The sequence below is a fragment of the Narcine bancroftii genome, chromosome 3 (assembly GCF_036971445.1).
Source record: "Narcine bancroftii isolate sNarBan1 chromosome 3, sNarBan1.hap1, whole genome shotgun sequence".
NCBI classification, from domain to species: domain Eukaryota; kingdom Metazoa; phylum Chordata; class Chondrichthyes; order Torpediniformes; family Narcinidae; genus Narcine; species Narcine bancroftii.
The window spans coordinates 194,372,127-194,391,066 of NC_091471.1; the positions used below are offsets into that span (position 1 = coordinate 194,372,127).

The 18,940-nt window shown below is 39.1% G+C and overlaps 1 long non-coding RNA gene across 1 annotated transcript in view; it reads left to right on the plus strand.

Annotated features, from left to right (window-relative positions):
- The window catches only part of LOC138756344 (uncharacterized), a 35,852-nt gene that overhangs the window by 7,252 nt on the left and 9,660 nt on the right, over positions 1-18,940 (plus strand). Inside the window, exon 2 of the long non-coding RNA XR_011353011.1 lies at positions 10,557-10,688. This is a non-coding gene — a long non-coding RNA (uncharacterized lncRNA). The remainder of the gene's footprint in view (positions 1-10,556; positions 10,689-18,940) is intronic.

Genomic DNA, 18,940 nt, shown 5'->3' on the forward strand with positions numbered 1-18,940 from the left:
GCAGGATCCATTTGGAGTTTTCACCTTTATTTTGTTAAAGGATTCCAGCCTCTGTACTTAATGTCTGTGGTTTGTGTTTATGATCCAGTGTTAAATCAGTGCAATAAAAAGAACCCAATCTCTTCTTATTTGCAATCCTTCCAGTCACTCCTTGGTGTTAAAACTCTGCTAGAATATGCCTGTTTGGACAGTACCAATATTTTTCGAGTCATGTTGAGGTTAAAGGATAAGAATATTTTTTTTATGTTTTCCAATGGGATTATTGAACAGAAATGGCATGAGTGACACGTGATCAAAGTGCAATATTTAGGGTGGGTAACAAGAATTCTGGGTACTCCCTTCTCTTTGTCATCACCATAACACTCGATTCAAAACCATGAAGGATCGCTTTAGACATGATTTAAACATCAAAGGAAAAGATCACAAATATTGTGTCACTCCATGAAACTAAACTGAGAGTTTTAGGTTAAAGTAAAATCTCGTTTGCTGAAATTATAAAATAAATTTGCAAGAAATACACATCAGCAGTTGAATTAAAGAAGATCAAGATCTTTCATTAGTTCTGAGACTCATCACTATGTTTATTTTGGCTTTCTTTTAATATGGGTTTGAGTAAATGGTGGGTAGTTGACAATAATCTCTTTATGGTATTTAATCTGTTTTGTTTTAACAAGTTGGATGAATGTACAATTTATAATGTTTCCACCCTATTAAATTTACTGCTGTAACTTATGACTGCTTCCACCTGCGCATCTTGCTATTCTTTGCATTGTTAAGCTAACAGAGCATAACTGCATATGGGTTGGATCAAAAGGCGAAGCAGGAATCCTAACTATATATTTGTGAGACTCTGAAGTAACTGCACCAGATATGCCATTTTATGTAATTTGAACAATCCCTGTTGAATTTAGATATTTCATCCCTACTCCAGTGGACCCAAGAGCCAATAACTGAAGTATAAATACTCCGGAGACGCTAACTGTAATTATGTATTTTCTTATGCCAGATGTTCATCATTTAATGCTGCTGGTTCCATCAGTATCATGACCAACCAAACTTGAATCTTACTGCATCTAAATTCTTGTTTGTTTAAATAAGCAGAAGCCTCCCAGAGCACTAATTAAAGTAAACCATTGAAAGGGCTAATAAAATATGTACTTGCTGATTTGGAGGTGAACGGCAATGGCATATTAAAAGTAAACGAGAAATACACATTACTTATGATTTAAAAGAGCTCCTTTTGAGCCATTGTTTAAATAAGGGATTAAACCTGAGGCAACCTATCATTAAGGAATGGGAAAAAAAACTTTGTTTCAACAAAACAATAATGATCTTATCTACCCAAAGACTGCTAAGTCCCAAATGATCTAAATTTCTAGATGAGTTAATTTGAAGTGTGCATTCTAAAGCTCAAAATATTCCAATTAGATTTTTTTTTGGTTTTCAATTTAAGTCCTACTTGCCTGTTTAAATATTGAAAAAAGACTCTGGATTCTTAAAGTCCTGTGGAGAATATGTTGGAATGTCAGCTGTGTGTCTGAATGCCTGCTTTTTTTGTTCATCCTCCACTGGAAGGAGCACTAATAAAATTTACACAGACAGCATAATAACCATCTCAAGCATTTTGAGTTGTCAATTCTTCTTTAAATCTTAATTCCCCAGCATTGACAAATAATTACAAAATGAGTTCTGAAAAATAAATCCCAGTGGGATCTCCATTATATTTTTTTCCAATTATCCTTCCTAATTATCTGCCAAAATATGTTCAATGCCAGAGTAGCCTATTGTCTAAGATAGAGCAATCTCCCAACATAGATTAAATTGAATCTACATTCTATATTCTATGTTTGTCTCTGCTGTTGTGCCCAGGATTTCACTGTGACATGTTTAGGCCCCATATTGCTGAGCCAGATACTTGCCCTGTTGACAATCTGCTTATCCTCTTGTTAGAAATAAGCCCTTGTGTCAATTGCTGGCAATAGGCACACGTTTTTTGAAGCTGGTGTCTCAGGCTCCACTTGGCCAAAATATCCCTGGATGCTTGTGGGAAAACATCTAAAAGAAACAGAAATTGACCAAACATGTGAAGCAACTATTTCACTTTAATATCCTTCACAAGTGGCCTTCAGTCAGATTAATGATTGTCACAACCTATTTGCAATCCTTGTTTTTTTTTAACAATGTGGCCTAATTTCCAGTAGTTAACTGCAGGAGGTTTCGCTTTGAAGTCAAATTTGATTTATGACCTGCTTGTATGGAGAATGCAGAAATCAAATCCACCATAGTTGACATGAAAGTGTTTCTCTCATTTAGAGTAAGAACTACATTTAAACTGCATTAGTTTATTCTCAATAAACATATATTACAAATACAATTAGGTTTGAATTTTGTCGCACAAAAGTGGGAAGAAGAGACAAAAGAGCAAGGTCATCTGTTGAAAGAAACCTATTAAACAGTACTTAAACTGATAAAAGTGAGATACACACTAGTAACTGTGGTAATTGTCTGTGCCTCTTCCATCCACAGCAAGTTTCATAAGAGCAAATATGCAATCAATATAAATACAGCATGTACAATAGAACTTAACTATTTGTTCATTATGTTATAGTAACCAATGATGGCCTTGTAGTGTATGCAGACTTTTGAATGCCCTAATAAAAGTGCTGTTTGTGATATTATATTCTGAGACTTTTATCAACAAATTTGAATCACTAACCAGGGGAAAGATCCAATTAAATTCATTTTGTAGCTGCAGATAAAAGGGTCAATCTTTATCTTGGGCTGGGATGTAATATTTATAGTCTTAGGTCTGCAGTACACTATTGACTACCCTTAGGTGTTCCTTTCAAGATTCAAGATTCTTTTATTGTCATGTACACAAGATACACCAAAGATGTTCTCATTTGTTTGCCCTGTAAAGACAAAGAGGTGCCCCTAGTCCAGTGCCATTATCAAGAGAAGAGAGAGAAGCAAAAGGCACCTCTTTTGATGCCACCAACTCCTTCACTCTCATGACCTCCAAAGCCTCACAGCCTCCTTTGCAGTCCAAAGGTAAGCCAGAGCTTGAGGCATCCAAGTCACCCTACTCAGCCCCAGGTTCCGCAAGGTCCTTTGGGTGCCCTTCCTGCCATTGACACCCTCACCAATCCCACTCCTGATATCTGGTCCTCAGAAGTCAGTCGCCAGCAGCAGAGTGTATCCTCCAACCACTGAGCCCTGTGCTGGCCCGACCTTGTGGACTCCTCTCCCAGGCTTATCCTTCTTAGAGGAGATGGTGTGTTCTTATCTTTTCCATTGCTTTAACGGTCCCCACACCCTCAAAGTCTGGGCTGCCTAGCATGGGCACTCCCATTTTGTTTATGGCCATCTATGGGTCTTCTATGCATTCCTGTGGCATAAGGTGATATGTAAACAGGAAAGGATAAAATTACTTCAAGAGGTTTGGTTCAGTATTTTTAAGTATGAATGATAAACTAATAGTGAGTGAATTTCAATGCTAATCTGGGGGCAGTATTGAAAACATTTCAAAAATCTAACTTTACCTTGCTTACAGATTTACTGCCCTTTCCTGAACCATGTTCTCAGCGGACCCCCTCCATTATTAACAGCAATGGGGAGAAGTTCAAAGTCTGAGAGTGTGCCAAGCAGGAAAAAACAGATAGACTTGCTGCTATATAGTTATGAAGTCAACACAAAAGAAAGCGTGGGCACTAAACTATGCGATCAATCTGAATATATACTGAGTGAGGCATATGTTATCACCTGGATTTGAGAATTATCATCAAGGTCTGTGACACAGAGAGAACAAACATGAAATAACTAGATCTATTTAAAATATCCCTAACTTTCCATCTTAACAAAGAATTTGTAATCCTTGTTCTTTATTTATTAACAAATTCTAGTTAATTCTAACTGTAGGGCATCAAGGTCATACAAAATATTAATGTATCTGGAACAAATGGAACTTTGCACCCCCAAAAATGAAGAAAAAAATGTAGCATTAACATTTACAGTTATAAATGTTGCCACATATCAAACTCTCATCAAGGACTTCTTAATATCAGGTCAATAAATTAGAGAAGTTTAACAGCTTAGTTTTCTTCACCTAGGCCTTATTATGTTTTTAATTTAATTTAATTTTAATAATATAACATAGTAGAAGGTCCTTCCTGTCAATGAAATCTGTGTTGCCCAATTAACGTACTGACCCCTTACTTTTTAGAGGAAACTGGAGCACCTAGAGAAAGCTTACACCAATCACAGGGAGAACTTATAAACTCCTTACAGACAGTGCCAGAATCAACCCAGGTCGCTGACACTGTGATAGAGTTGTGCTAACCATTACTCCAAGCATGCCGCCCAGTTTTATTAGTTAATTGTGGGGTGGACGCAGTTTTTTTTTAACCTTCATCTGATTTATCATAGAAAATTAACTATTAAGAAATATTAATTTTGATGCTTTATTTTCCATAGGGTTGTCAGGTGTTTCCCATTTAACCAGTAAGTGCCCAGATTATTTGGTGGAACAGAGGTAGGAACCACAGAAACCCTGGCATGGGAAGATTGTCTCATCAGCCTTGCTTCCAGTGAAGTCGCAGACCACGTAGAGTCATGGAGAGATGCAGCACGTAAATAGGCCCTTCAGCCCATTCCCACGCCCATGCCAACCATCCACTATTTTACAGCAATCCATTTTATTCATCTCATATTCCCTGCTCGTTCTCATCCCAAGAAAAGTTCTTGTGTGTCTTCCCAGAAAAAGAACTGACATTTTGTCTTTTCAAGACCTAGTCTATTTAGAAATCTCTCTCAAATGTACATCCATCTCCTGATTGCAATATGCACAACGTCAAATTAAATGAAAGGGAAAATTGTGATTAATCCAGTTAGCAAATATCCATTATTTTCTGAGAGGTGAGGGCTATCTTAAAATAAGAATAAAGATTTGGACAATGTTTCAAAATTTTTCTTGGATTCTCCAAAAATGGACATACAAAGGATATTATTACAATCATCAGCGGAGAATAATCTTAAGGACAAAAAATTCCCGAGTCCAATTACAACCTTTCTTATTGAAGGAAGATAGAGGTGAACTACTAAAGACTTTGATATTTTACCAATAATTGAATATGATTGGCAGAGGAGAGTGCCATGGGGATGAGAGAAGAAGCAGCGTAAGGGTTAGGATCACGAAAAAAAAGCATGATGATCTGATGGCCTCCTTCTCTGTCCTGTTATTCCAGGGCATCATTCCTAGGCAGAGAGTAGGCTGCACAATGCAAGTATTACATATTTCTAGACAAATAAATGCACAAGCAATTTTACTTCCTTAGAAGCTGAAAGAAATTTGGCACATTAACAATAACTCTTTCCAATTTTATAGATGCACCAGATAAGTGAGACCTTACTTGGAGAATTGTGAGCTGTTTCAGACCCCTCATTTAAGAAAAGATAGACTGAAGGTTGAGAGGGCTCAAAGGAGGGTCACTAGTATGATTCCGAAAATGAAAAGATAATCGTTTGAGGAGCACCTTACAGCTTTTGGCCTGTATTCATTGGAATTTAGGAGAATTGCTGGGGGCCGGGGGGGATCTCATTCAAACATTTGGAAAGTTGAAAGGCATGGACAGAATAGATTTAGAAAGGTTGTTTCCCATGGTTGGAGTGTCCAAGATAAGAGGGCACAACTTCAGTATTAAAGGGTGTTCACTTAGAAAAAAAATGCATAAGAATTTCTTCAGACAGAGTTTGATAAAGCTATGAAATTTGTTGCCACAGGTGGCTGTGGAGGCCAGGTCAATGGGTGCATTTAAGACAAAAATTGATAGGTTCTTGCTTAGCCAAAGCATCATAGGTTATGGGGAAAAGGCCAGGCAATAAGACTGAACAGGAAAATGGATCAGCTCATGATTAAATGGCAGGAAGACTCACGGGCTGAATGCCCTACTTCTACTCCTATGTGTTATGGTCTAATGGTATCAGGTCCAGCTGCATCACTGCTTGGTACAGGAATTGCTCTGTCCAAGACCACAAGAAATTGTAGAGAGTTGTGAACACATGTTCTATTCCTTCTCCCATTTTTTTTTTGTGGAACTCCAAATCCAATGGCCTCACCAATCCTTCCCAGAGCATTTCCTGTGCCCTTTCTGAAGCAGCCACCAAGAGCTCCTTAAACAAATGAAGCTACTTCACTACAATTAGAAAATGTGAAACACAGGCAGGTAGGTCAACCAACTTAGTAAGTGGTCAGTAAAATAGAATAATCTAGATTCTGGCAATTTCAACATTCATCAGCTCAAGTATCAGTGCTCCAAATTTAACCAAAAGTATAGTCAGGCAACCAGAGGTAAATAGTATAGATGTAGCATGAAGGATTGTCTGCAGGGAATCACTTTAAAAAGAAAAGGACACATTGCAACTTGAGCTCATTGTTTAATCTCTTCAACCTGAAGAGGAAGGCAAGCTGTCACATTCTGGTACCTTCTTTGTGTGGTTGGAACACCAACCATCCCAGTTAATTTAGGGCAAGTTTCAGCAGGTTTCAGCAAACTTTCCATTCTGAAGGCTTGAGAGTATTCAGATTCATTCTTGGTAACCAAACACTACCTCTGGTTTCCTGATCAATTCATAGTGCAGTTGACTACAAATTTGAGTTCTGATCTGTAAGTATTTGTCCATTCAGGTTGCCTGAGAAATGTAATGTGGCAACAGGTATACCAGTCATGTACTGTGTGCTATTATGTCTGTTTCTCGAGGACCAAGGCATCACTGTGCATTCAGTAAATGACTAACAAGACTTTGAAATTTCCGGTTAACATGTGCTCCTTTAAACACTGAGGCCATTCAATAGAACTTGTGTATTTCCAGATCCAAATCCATTTGAAGGGATTCATCTGAAGGTATTTAATTCACTGTTAGATGCATAGAACAGTACAACCCCTTTGGTCAACTATGTTGTGTTGACAGGTGTAAAGCAAAACCACAATCAATCCAAATTTTCCCTATTTTCTTGCATACATGTGCCTATCCAAGAGTCCTTTAAATGTACCACTTGTATCTCCCTCAACCATTACTCCCAGCTGTGAATTCCAGATAAAGACCACTCTCTATGTAAAAAACTTAACCAACCTCTGACTATCTACCCAGCAACTCATCAAAAAATTAAGAAAATGATCTCTGGTATTGGCCATTGCCACCCTGGGAAAATTGGCAGCTGTGCACTCTATCTACATCTACATCTCTATCAAGTCACCTCACCTCTCCATCACTTCAAAGAGAAAAACCTTAATTCTCTCAACATTTCATCATAAGATATGTTCTCTAATTCCAGCCAATATCCCAATATATCTTCTCTGCGCCATTTCTAAAACTTCACATCCTACCTATAATGAGGCAACGGAAACTGAGCACAATACTCTGAAGTGTGGTCTAATCAATGTTTTAGAGAGTTGCAACGTTACCTGATGGCACTTAAACTCAATCCCCCAACAAATGAAGGCCAGCACACCACAATCCTTCTTAACCACCCTAACAATTTGCATGGTAAATGGACCTATGGAATTGCACCCAAGATCTCACTGTTCCTCCAAACTGCTAAGAATTCTGTCATTAACCTTGTACTCCACCTTTGGGTTCTATCTACCAAAGTCTATCACTTCCCGCTTAACAGATTGAACTCTATCTGCCACTTCTGTACCCAACTCTACATCACATTGTAGCCTATGACAATCCTCCACATTATGCACAACAGATGCAAACTTACAAACCCACATCGACTTTCTTATCCAAGTCATTTATTAAAATCACAAAGAGCAGAGTCCCAGAACAAATCCCTGCAAAACACTACTTGTCATCAACTTCCAGTCAGAATACACTGCATCTACTGCCACGCTCTACTTGTCTGGGCCAGCCAATTCTGAATCCGAAACTATTATACCTACAAATAGTATTACATCTTGTCATGTCATCCAACCTATATGAAAAATAACAAAAGAATGAAAATCAATTACTTATAGAATGGATCAGGGATTTCTGATTCCTGATGTGACTGCTGTATTGAATTACTAAGCAGTTAAATGGATTTTGATCTGAAAATACAGAACTTAATTTTATCGAATTAACTTAAGTTTTTTGCAGAATGTTTTTAATACTTTATTTAAAATTTAAAACATGATGCATAAAATTAATAAACAATACAAATTATAAAATATTAATAGATATACATGACCTATAACAAAAGCCCCTCTAATCCCCCCTTACTAAGAAAAAACCCTCCCCTTTTATATACCCCTTACCTAAAACCACCCTCAAACACCCTCTCCCCAACCACCCCTTAAAAAGAAGAAAGAAGAAAGGAGATGTAAACTATAATGACATAGATAAATATCATGGATTGAGACATTTCACCACATCAGAGTAGAAGTATTCAAAATTTTAAATCCATATAATCCAAATAAGGGCTTTTCTGCAGAAGGTTAACCTATTTTCTTTTAATTCTTGCTGTGAGGATGCATTGAGGATGATAGAGTAGTAGTGGAGCACAGCCTGGAATTTTGTCTGCAGTGAAGATTTTCTTGTCAGCCACAAGTTGGTCCTCTGGGAGCTGACTCCCAACATACCTTTAAAAGAACCTTTATGAGGGGCCAGCCCAGTGATCCTTAATTTATCTACTTTTGGCTTATCCTTCAGACAACCCCCCTCTCCCACACCACCACCCCACCCACTAAACCCCTGGCCTTAACCAACCTATGTCCCATTGCACCAAACTCCACTTCTTCCCTCCACTGTCCACAGCCCTGGCCTGATTTATATTTTCTTGTGACATAAAGGGAACACCAATAAGTCTGTGCATTACCATCAGTCCTGTTCACCCATATATTTCTTTGTAGTTCAATCTCTCTCACAAACCCATTAACCCCTGCCATTAATCTAGACTAGAGGCAAATTACAGTAGCCAATTAATCTACCAGCATATATATGTGGGATATGAGAGGGAAAAGCATACTTGAATCTTTTACTCAAGATCCTTTTCGGTCTCAGCGCAAGAATAATTAAAATCCTGAAGAACCACATTCCTGGGTGATTGCACCTTTGATAATTCTATTGCCCCAGCTCGCCAGGCTGTCTGTAACCATTAACTCCTTTCACCGCACAACCCTTCTCAAGCAGAGCACCTCTGTTACCCAGGTCAACTGCTTGCTGACACTGGGGCCAAATTAGCTCCACCAACGACTTCTTCTTTCGTTCATATCATCGCCAAGTCTCTCAAGGATTCACCCTCAGCCTGACTGCCTTGCTCAAATTCACCTTGGCAGCATCATCCAAAGCTAGGTCCACATGTTCATTTACTTCTATGACTTAATCCACTATTAACCCTCAAGAGGTGTCTAACTCTGTAACCTCTTCACATGATATCCAGCGCATTTCCCACCCACCTCAACCCTGAAATCCTTATCCTTGCCTTGATTCCTGCTCCTTAACACTGTACTGACAATAACCACACCAGCGGTGCGAGTATAAGACAGCTTTAATAAACTATGTTCACTAAGAGGTCTTGTCTCTCTGCAAGACGAACCTGGAAGGCTAGACTGTAGCTCAGGACTGCTTTATATACAAGGTCACCGGGTTGACCCTTGGTGACCTAGTGATGAAATTACATATCACCGCAAACACATCAACCCTGATCCAGCATTTTCATGTCCAACTATCTATCTTCCTTCCTCAATAAACTTCAAGACAGCCATAAGCACTGCTCTAGGTATCCTGCCCTGCAACAGTTCAAGATTATACAAAATCAGATTAAACTTGATACATATTCCATTTTATTACAGTTCCATTTTTTTAATCACTGTTTTCAGGTTCTCCTCCTCAAAATCACTGGAAATGCTTCACTATAACAATGGCTTACATTAAAGCAGCATAACATCCTTAGGCACATCAGGAGAGGAATTATTAAATAGAATTTGACACTGAGTAGCATTAGGACAGATGACGAGAAACCTGATCACAGATTTTAAGAACCATCTCACAGGAGGAGAGAGGGCGGAAAGAATGAATTTCAGAGCTGAAGGATTAGTTGTGCAATTGCTATTCTTGCTGATGTGCCCAATGTTGAAATGGAACAAGCCACCCACGAGGTACATCAGGCTTGATAGTCGAAACCAATTCAGACTCACTATCGTCAGAAGCAAGTACTCCCTGCAGAGGTCACTGACCTTGATAATGCTGAGGCATCTGGCTGCTTTGTCTAATTCCAAAAGGCGACGAACAGATTTACTGAAAATTACTGGTTTCTATAGCCCAGCTCCACACAATCAAATAGATTAATTCAACCATTGGAAAACAGTTTGAATCAAAAACACTGTCACATGACTAAATAGAGTTATAGTGTTTCTGCAAAGGCACTGTGATCTTGATGAAAAATCAATGGAACCAGTCTGCATTCATGTCTCTACCAATGACCCCTTATCCTGTCATCAGAAGACATGTGAGAGAAACAATGTGAATCTACCCACAGTCACAAAATTCAAAAATGCCTTCTTCTCCTTTCTCAACAGAATGAATTGGAAAATTAAAATAAGCTTCTACGAACAAGGAAGCAGTTGAGGCTGCCTCATTAAATATGTTTAAGATGCTGATACATGGATGTTTTCATCGTAGGGGAATCAAAGGTTATGGGGAGAAAGCAGGTAAGTTGAGTTGAGTCCAAGGCCAGATCAGCCATGACAGGTTCGACAGGCCATCTCCTGCTCCTACGGCTTTTGTTCTTATAAGACCACCTATGGAAATTGTTGTAGGAGTCAAGGTAACTGAAGAAATATATTTTTTTATTATTATTATTCATTTACAGCAGGTTGTCCTACAGTTTCCTACTCTGAGTACACAGTCCTCTTTAAAATATTCAAGTTTGAAAGAAATCTTCATGCTGTGTCTTAATATTTGGACATAACATATAAGAGAGTTGGGAATTTATGAGAATGGAAATAACTAAAAGAAATACTAATTAAAGTGTCTAATAAAAACATTAAAAAAAAGAGCAGAGTTTATTAGACAGGCTTTACTAAGCTTGAAGGTTAACCCCATTATATTCCATGATTCAGGGAACATTTCCCTACTTCATTCTCACTTCTTTTGATCCCAAATCTATATTCCTTTCTTATCTCCAAACTCCATGTCACTGAAGACAATTCCCTGCCTTATCTAGATCTAATTTCATCCTGAGAGCCTCCCTTGCTTTATGTGCCCTTTCCGTGATTTTCCCTAACATCCACATCTCCTTGATTCAGGGACCCTTTTCTGCATTATGGTTCTTGTATTCTCAGAAATGTAGTGGCCTCGTGTGATAATAGACAATCTGTCTGATTTTCCCATATTAGAGGGGAATGAGTGTGGGACTATGTGGCCATTTTAAGTCAGTACTTGGAGAATCATCATTGAAGTGGGAATGGTCAGTGAGAGGGAGGAGGATCAGTGGATACTCCTTGCTCTATCCCCATTTCCTGTGATCTCAGGGATTTCCTCACTTTAATCTTTCCTCCACCCGTTCAGGGGACAATCTCCTGTTTATTCGCACATCCTTTATTTTCAAGATCATATTTCTTTTTTATTTCTACATCCTTGATTCTAGGTTCACTGCCCTACATTATCCTAACTTTAATTCAGATAACATTTCTGTGTTTTATTCTCACCTCTCTTGATTCTCGGCAACCTTCGTTAATGTATTCCTACCTTTAATTATCGTGGAATCGCTACCCTACTTTACCCCAACTTCTTTGTTCTTGGGGACATCCCTTGGATACATTTGAAGAGAAGAGTGGTCCCACTCTTTCTCAGTGTGAAAATAAAAAAAATGTTTTGTTGTTATTCCTCTCCAAGAAATCCGAAGAGAAGAATGATCCATCTTCATTTTATTCCACTGAGGGACAGGGACCTTCTCCTTCATCCTTTGGCCCACTGCTTGCTTTGGTGCACTGCTTGCTTTGGAGCACTGCTTGAGTCAATCACCAACAGACAGCATCTATGCATATATGTTCTTGTGTTCTCAGAAATGTAGGGGCCATATACGATCATGTTTTGCAGTAACATTGCACACTGAAGCACTGAATGGTTGCATTAAAGGCAACCATCAACTGACAACCTCTGGTCCTTGGATGTTTCATGCTGCCATTTCCTAATGTAACAGTTCTTAAATTGAATTGAATTGTTTATTGTCCTGGGTACTCTTAATCAAGGAACAGCTTTGTTTTCTGTGCTATTTATGGAAGAACAACTCATCTTTAAGTACAGAGATTGTTGCAATTATAGAACAAAAATGTATGGTATAGTGTTACAGCAAATTAAACCATGCAGGGTCAAAGAAAGTTACAAAGACAAAGGTCTATATATAGGGGAAAGTACAGTTAAAATAGTCTAAGGGTGTCGTCTTTTACCAAATGAGAGGTCCTTTTAAGGATCAGATAGCAGCAGGAAAGAAAATGGCCTTGAATCTGGAATTATTTTCAGCTCACATATCTTCTGCCCAACAGAAGTAAGATAAAGAGAGTATGAACAGGATGGGTTGTGTCTTTAATATGTTGGCAGCTTTCCCAGAACAACAGGAGATATTGATGGAGTCTGGAGGGAAGGTTCGTTTACCTGATGGCCTGGGCTGCCTTTGCAACTCTCTGTGTTTTTTTTTTCTTGTGGATTTGGGCAAAGCAGTTCCCACTGTTCAAAACATACTGGAGTTGTAAGTTAATTGGGTATAATTGGGCGGCTCAGGCCTATGGGCCAAAATGGCCTATTACTGTGTTGTACGTATTTCTAAATGTCTACCAACCTGTGATTTATCCAGACAGAATACTTTTTATGATGTACCTGCCAACATACATGCTCCCATTTTTCAGACCATTTTCATTTGTGTGAGACTGTCACTTTAAGAGAACAAATTTAATAAAACCCTGCACGCTTTGGGGAGTGACTGTGAATTGACAGCAGGCTGAAAACAGTGTGTTCCTAAATTGGATACATTTGAAGAGAAACAAGACAGTGTCCCTAGAACACAGGTGCAGAGACTATGTGACCAGTGTGTTGAACACACCGTGCACTGTTTTGCTGAGGGGCCATTTTAAGGAACAGCACTTGAAGCATCTTTTGAAGGGATGGTGTGCTGAAGTGGCCTCGTGTGATATTAGACTATCTGTCTGATTTTACCATGTTAGAGGGGAATGAGTGTGGGACTATGTGGCCATTTTAAGTCAGTACTTGGAGAATCATTGTTTGAAGGGATACTGTGCTGAATAGCACCTCGTGTGTGGTTATGGACAATCTGTCTGATTTATCCATGTTATAGGAGAACAAGAATACCACTCTGTGGCCAAAAGGTGAAGGTCACTTTGATCAGCTTACTCATGGAGAGGGTTCTGGAAGCAGAAAAAATACTGCATTTGGATTGTGACCATTGTGAAGGTCACTTGAATTTGGCTGATCCGCAAAAGGGGTTTTGGAAGCTTTGTGAGCATCACTCACTTTGTGTCAAATAAGAGGTGAGTTTTGGTCTAAAAAGGACTTTTTGCCGGAAGCAGCTCGACAAGGATTTTGTGAGTTTATAAATAATTTGTCACCCTGGTCTTTCTCACCTACTTTGTGAACTGCTTCACATCCATCTAAAGCCTGCGTGTCACATCCATCTAAAGCCTGTGTGTAATATCCATCGAAAGCCCATGTGTCTCATCGATTTAAAACCTGTGTGTCAACGTTGGATGTTCTGAGGCTGAACTTTGAACTTTGAGCTTCATTTCATGAATTGTGCCTCGAGTTATGGTGGCTTGGGATATTCCACACACACACACACACACACACACACACACACACACACACACACACACACACACACACACACACACACACACACACACACACATAAGTGTATTTGTGCAAAGTTGGGGGATAAGTTTAGATAAGTTAGATAAATTAGATAAAGTGCTATATTATTGTTTATTAATAATTAAAAATATTATTTTAGAAATAACACTGACTAAGCTCATTTCCATTGCTGCTGTCTGGTACATAACAGTTAGAAACCTTAGAGATATGCTGAATTTCCCTTTGGCTCCTAAAGAAGTAAAGTAATTGGTGTGCTTTCTTCATTGTAGCATCAATTTGATGGGACCAAGGCATGTTTTTAGTGATATTTAATTCTAAAAGCTTAAAGCTCTCTTCCATCTCCACCTCAGCATCCTTTACTTTATATATTCAGAGCTGTGTGCTCCCTACTATTTCCTGAAATCAGTGGCATTGTGGGAAAGTTTGTTACCCCGACCTCGTGCCACCAGACTCTCTATCTCCTTCCTATATTCCATCTCATAATTAATTGACATCCAGCCAATTTTAGAAATGAATCAGCTGAGAATGTTCAGTGTATTAGAGCAGATTAAATGGGGTAAAATTTATCTTTCCATCTTCTTTGCTTTCATTAGTTACCATAACAGTTAGTGCAACGCTATAACAGCACCAGCGACCGAGGTTCGAATCCAGCGCTGTCTGTGAGAAGCTTGCATGTTATCTCCATGATCTGCATGGATTTACTCCAGGGGCTCCCATTTCCTCCCACCCTCCAAAATGTACGTGGTTAGTAGCTTAATTGGGTCTAATTGGGTGGCACAGATTTCATGGGCCGGAAAATCCTTTTACTGTGCTGTATCATTTTTTTTTAAATATGTTTTCCTTTTCCATGAATTCCTTACAATGGCTTTGCATCAAACATAAGTTGCTAACCGTAGGTCTAACTACAAAACACACGTCTCATAAGAAAAAGTCAGGAGGGTTTGAGAGTATCATCCAGAATAGATTATTGAAATGTCACTGATAAAGTATAGAGTCAATTCAGATTGCTTATAAAAATAATATCTCATTCATCATAGTCTTCTTACAATCCTTCACAGGTAATTTACTCTGGCGGCACTGTAAATATAATTTAAATTCATAGCTAATGTTGCTTTTAAATAAGATGAAAGCCACATGAGATGCATGGATCAGTGTAACAGCAAGTGCTGTCGTTCCCTGACAGGCAGTCTCAACACACAGTACAAAAATGGAAAACAACGGCATAAAATATCATTGAAACTTCATCTCCCATTCTGTCTGCAAGCTCTGTCTACCCAAGCATATTCACTGGGGTGGTGTTGGGTGGGGTGGGGTCAGAGTTGGCTAACGTAGCCATTATACCCTATCGATGTGACCAAGATAATCCATTCCTCCTCACTCTTCATCAGCCTTTGATGTGGTTGACTAAATCTTCCACCACCCCAAAGCCAAATAGGACCATATGAGGTTGCGACCTCATTTATCGATTTCTACCTGTTCATGCTTTCGTTTGATAACATTCCTTTGAAGCAACTTGGGCTAGTTTTGCTCTCTTAAATGTACCTTTGTTCATCGTTAGAGTGCCATCCCGTACCTGCACTATCGTCTCTTGTTCAATGGCTGGACCAATCCTATGTCTTATCAACAACATCCCTCAGAAGCTCAGCACCAGTTTCCACAAAGTACACAGACACCCACTCCCAACTCAGTACCACAGCCTGACCTGTCCCTGCTTTTAATTTGTCAGACCTCTTGTCGACACCCTATATTGAAATAGAGAAATGTTCTCCAATTAGGAACAAGGGCAGGTAAAGTTATTGTATTTGATCAGCTTGCACCTGAGCCGGATTGTGGATGAGCTGGGATTCGTGTTTACCTCTGAGATGCATTTTGGGCCTTAAATTAGCAGCATCATTTTAGCTGCCTATTTCCACCCCAATAATCCTAATCCAACAGCTCATGTGTTCTGCAAACCACATGCATAGCCTCATACTTCCATTCCAGTGGTGTTCCTGCCTCGCCTCACCCTCAGTAAATCGAGGCTGCCCCAAAACTTGATCAACCCTATCCTAATTTGCAGCAGTATCCCTAACTACCGTGCTCACATTTTAAGCATCCATTTTAAAATTCTTATTGTTTTTAAATCCTTTCATAATCTTTTACATTACAATTTTAAATTCCACCAACTCAAACACCTGCAAGATTGTGCTCTTCTAATTCAGGCTCTTCTTTCCTAACTAAAATCTTCCCTCCATTGGGAGCCTTTCCTCAGCTGCCAAATCTCCAAACTCTGGATTTCCTTCTTTAAACTTCACCTCCTGTCCACTTTTCCTCAATTAAGAAGGTCCTTAACCTTTGGACTTTGACCAAGTTTTAGGCTCATTTAGTGTGACAATATTCCTTGACAGTTTAAAGATTCAAGATGCATTTGTTTGATTAGTTACCATCACTATGATGGCTGAAAATTAAGGAATTGCTTCAATTTAAGGGATGAATTTTCTCTCCAATCATACAGCCAAAATAAGATAACTTAAAAGAGAATTTGACTGCTGATGGGCTGATTGGAACTTATTTTTTTCTGACACTTTTAATCCAGAAGGATACTGATGATCTCAACAGGTGTGTTCAGACACTTTGCCCTTTTGTTCACCAAGCAGGATATTGCATGTTCAATGGGATTCTGGTCTTTGGCTGAACTTTCATCAGTCAGAATCATCCAACCTACATCTATACAAATGGAAAAATATTATAACCTGTCAGCTCATTCACTCAAACTGGGAGTCAGCCAGAAAATCCACCTCAAATAAAGCCTTCCAGTGTGATTTGAATTTATATCTGTTCCAAGCAAATCTAAAAATCTCACTTCAGACATGAAAAGTAACCACACGTTTTCTTTGAAATATGACTTCTGGGTTCAATGAACTGTGCAAAATTTCTCTGATTCCAACAGAGGTGAGATCATTGCACTATGGCAATGGGAAGGCCTGTGTTGCTTGCTTTGGAAGAAAGAGGATGTGAGGAGGCTTAACTGAGGTATTTAAAATAATGAAGGGCTAGAATATTATATAGGAAAGACTCTACAGAGGGGTCAAAACCAGAGGACTTATGATAAATGACAGTCAGATTAGAATTCAGGTGAAGGAAGTGCTTTTCACCCAGAGAGCGTTAGGGTTTGGGAGCTCCTTAATTGTATGATTGAGGGTGGCATCATGTTTAAACAGTGCTGGGATATGTGCTTGAAGAATCATGATTAGTGTAATGAAGGAGCAAATGGTGGAAGGTGAGATTGGTTCTTCAAAAACCAATGAAAACTTAGTGGCATGTGGTCTCCTTCTGTGCTGACAATTTTTTTTTTCTGATTCTCGTACACGGTTGTTACTTTCTACAAAATAACAGTCGCACATAGAATGTATTCAGTGGGAAGAAGTTGAGGGCTAGGGATGGGGAACTAAACTCAAGCATATAAGTAGCATATTATTCCATTCCACCATTACATTTATAAAAACAACACCTCCCTGACTGCCTTCACACGAGCTGTTTGACCTCAAAGGATGTGATTATGACGACTTAAACTCATTATTAGAATGGTAACTCGTGTCAATTTCACTTGTCATTTGCAGAAGAGCCAACATCAATGCAGAGAAAAGAAGGTTCTGATTGGTGATATTTAATTAGATTTTTAAAAGTGCCAAAGGCAAGAAAAAAAGCAAAGAGAGAAGGAAAAGGAAAGCTCACCCATGATATAATGGAAGGGAGAAATTATTTCATGAGAATCGAGTATTTTAAATTAAATGTAGACATACAGCACAGTAACAGGCCTTTTCAGACCATGAGCCCATATTGCCCAATTGACCAATATGTTTGGAACGGTGAGGGGAAACCGGAGTAACCAGAGGAAACCACGTAGACACAGGGAGAACATACAAACTCCTTACAGACTGCATGGGATTCAAACCCTGATCACTGGCACTGTAACAGTGTTGCACTAACCATGCCACCCTAAATGTGAGTGGAATAAAATGGGATTAATGTTGGATTGATGTAAATGGGTACTGGCATGCATTCAATGGCCAAAGAATCAGTTTCCATGAGAGAAAATTAGGCATGTAAGATTATGAGGCGCTGAGATAAGTTGGACACACCACCATTTTTTTCCTTGGCAGTAATAGTAAATACCAGAGGATAAAGTTGAGGCGGGGGGGGAGGAGTGGGGGGGCTGCCAGAGGTAAGTCTTTTACACAGAGAGTGGTGGGTGCCTGGGACACACTGCCTGGGGTGAGGGTGGAGGCTGGCACATACAAAAAATTCTTAGATAGACACATGGATGTAAGAAAAATAGAGGGTCATGGGTGTGAGGTAAGGAAAAATTAAATTGTTGTGGAGTAGATTTACATAAGTCAGCATAACAATGTGGGCTGAAGAGCCTGTACTGTGCTGCACAGTTTGATGTTCTATCTCCCATTTAAAAGTTGAAAACTGCTCCAGCATGCAAAGAGATCTAAATGTCCATGTGTATGATTCACAAAAGGCTTACTGTATCAGAATCAGAATCAAAATTTATTGTCATAAACATGTCACGAAATTTGTTGTTTTGCGGCAATGTCACAATGTAAACATTCATATAAACCACCTTGCAAAATAAATAAAAATAGTTCACAAAAAGACAAAGTAAGGCAGTGTCTTTGGTTTATTGATCATTCAGGAGTCTGTTGGCAGCGGGGATAAAGCTGTCTTTGAGCCGCAGAGTTCTTGTCTTTAGGCTCCCGATGGTAGCAGAGTGAAGAGGGCATGGGGTGGTGATGATCCTTGAGGAGAGAGCTTCTTCCTTAAGACACTGCCTCTTGTGGATGTCCTTGATGCAATGAAGTTTGGTGACTGTGATGTCGCAGGCCGAATTTACAACCCTCTGGAGCTTTTTCTTGACCTGAAAACTGGCACCTCTGTACCGGACAGTGTTGCAACCAGCCAGAAAGCTCTCCATGGTACATCTGTAACCTGATGGTAATAGGAAAACCCAGAAGAAAATATAATTTATTGCTACGGAACTTAACTGAAAATTAAATGAGATTATGTCTTTTTCTATGCATTTTTGTGGGTA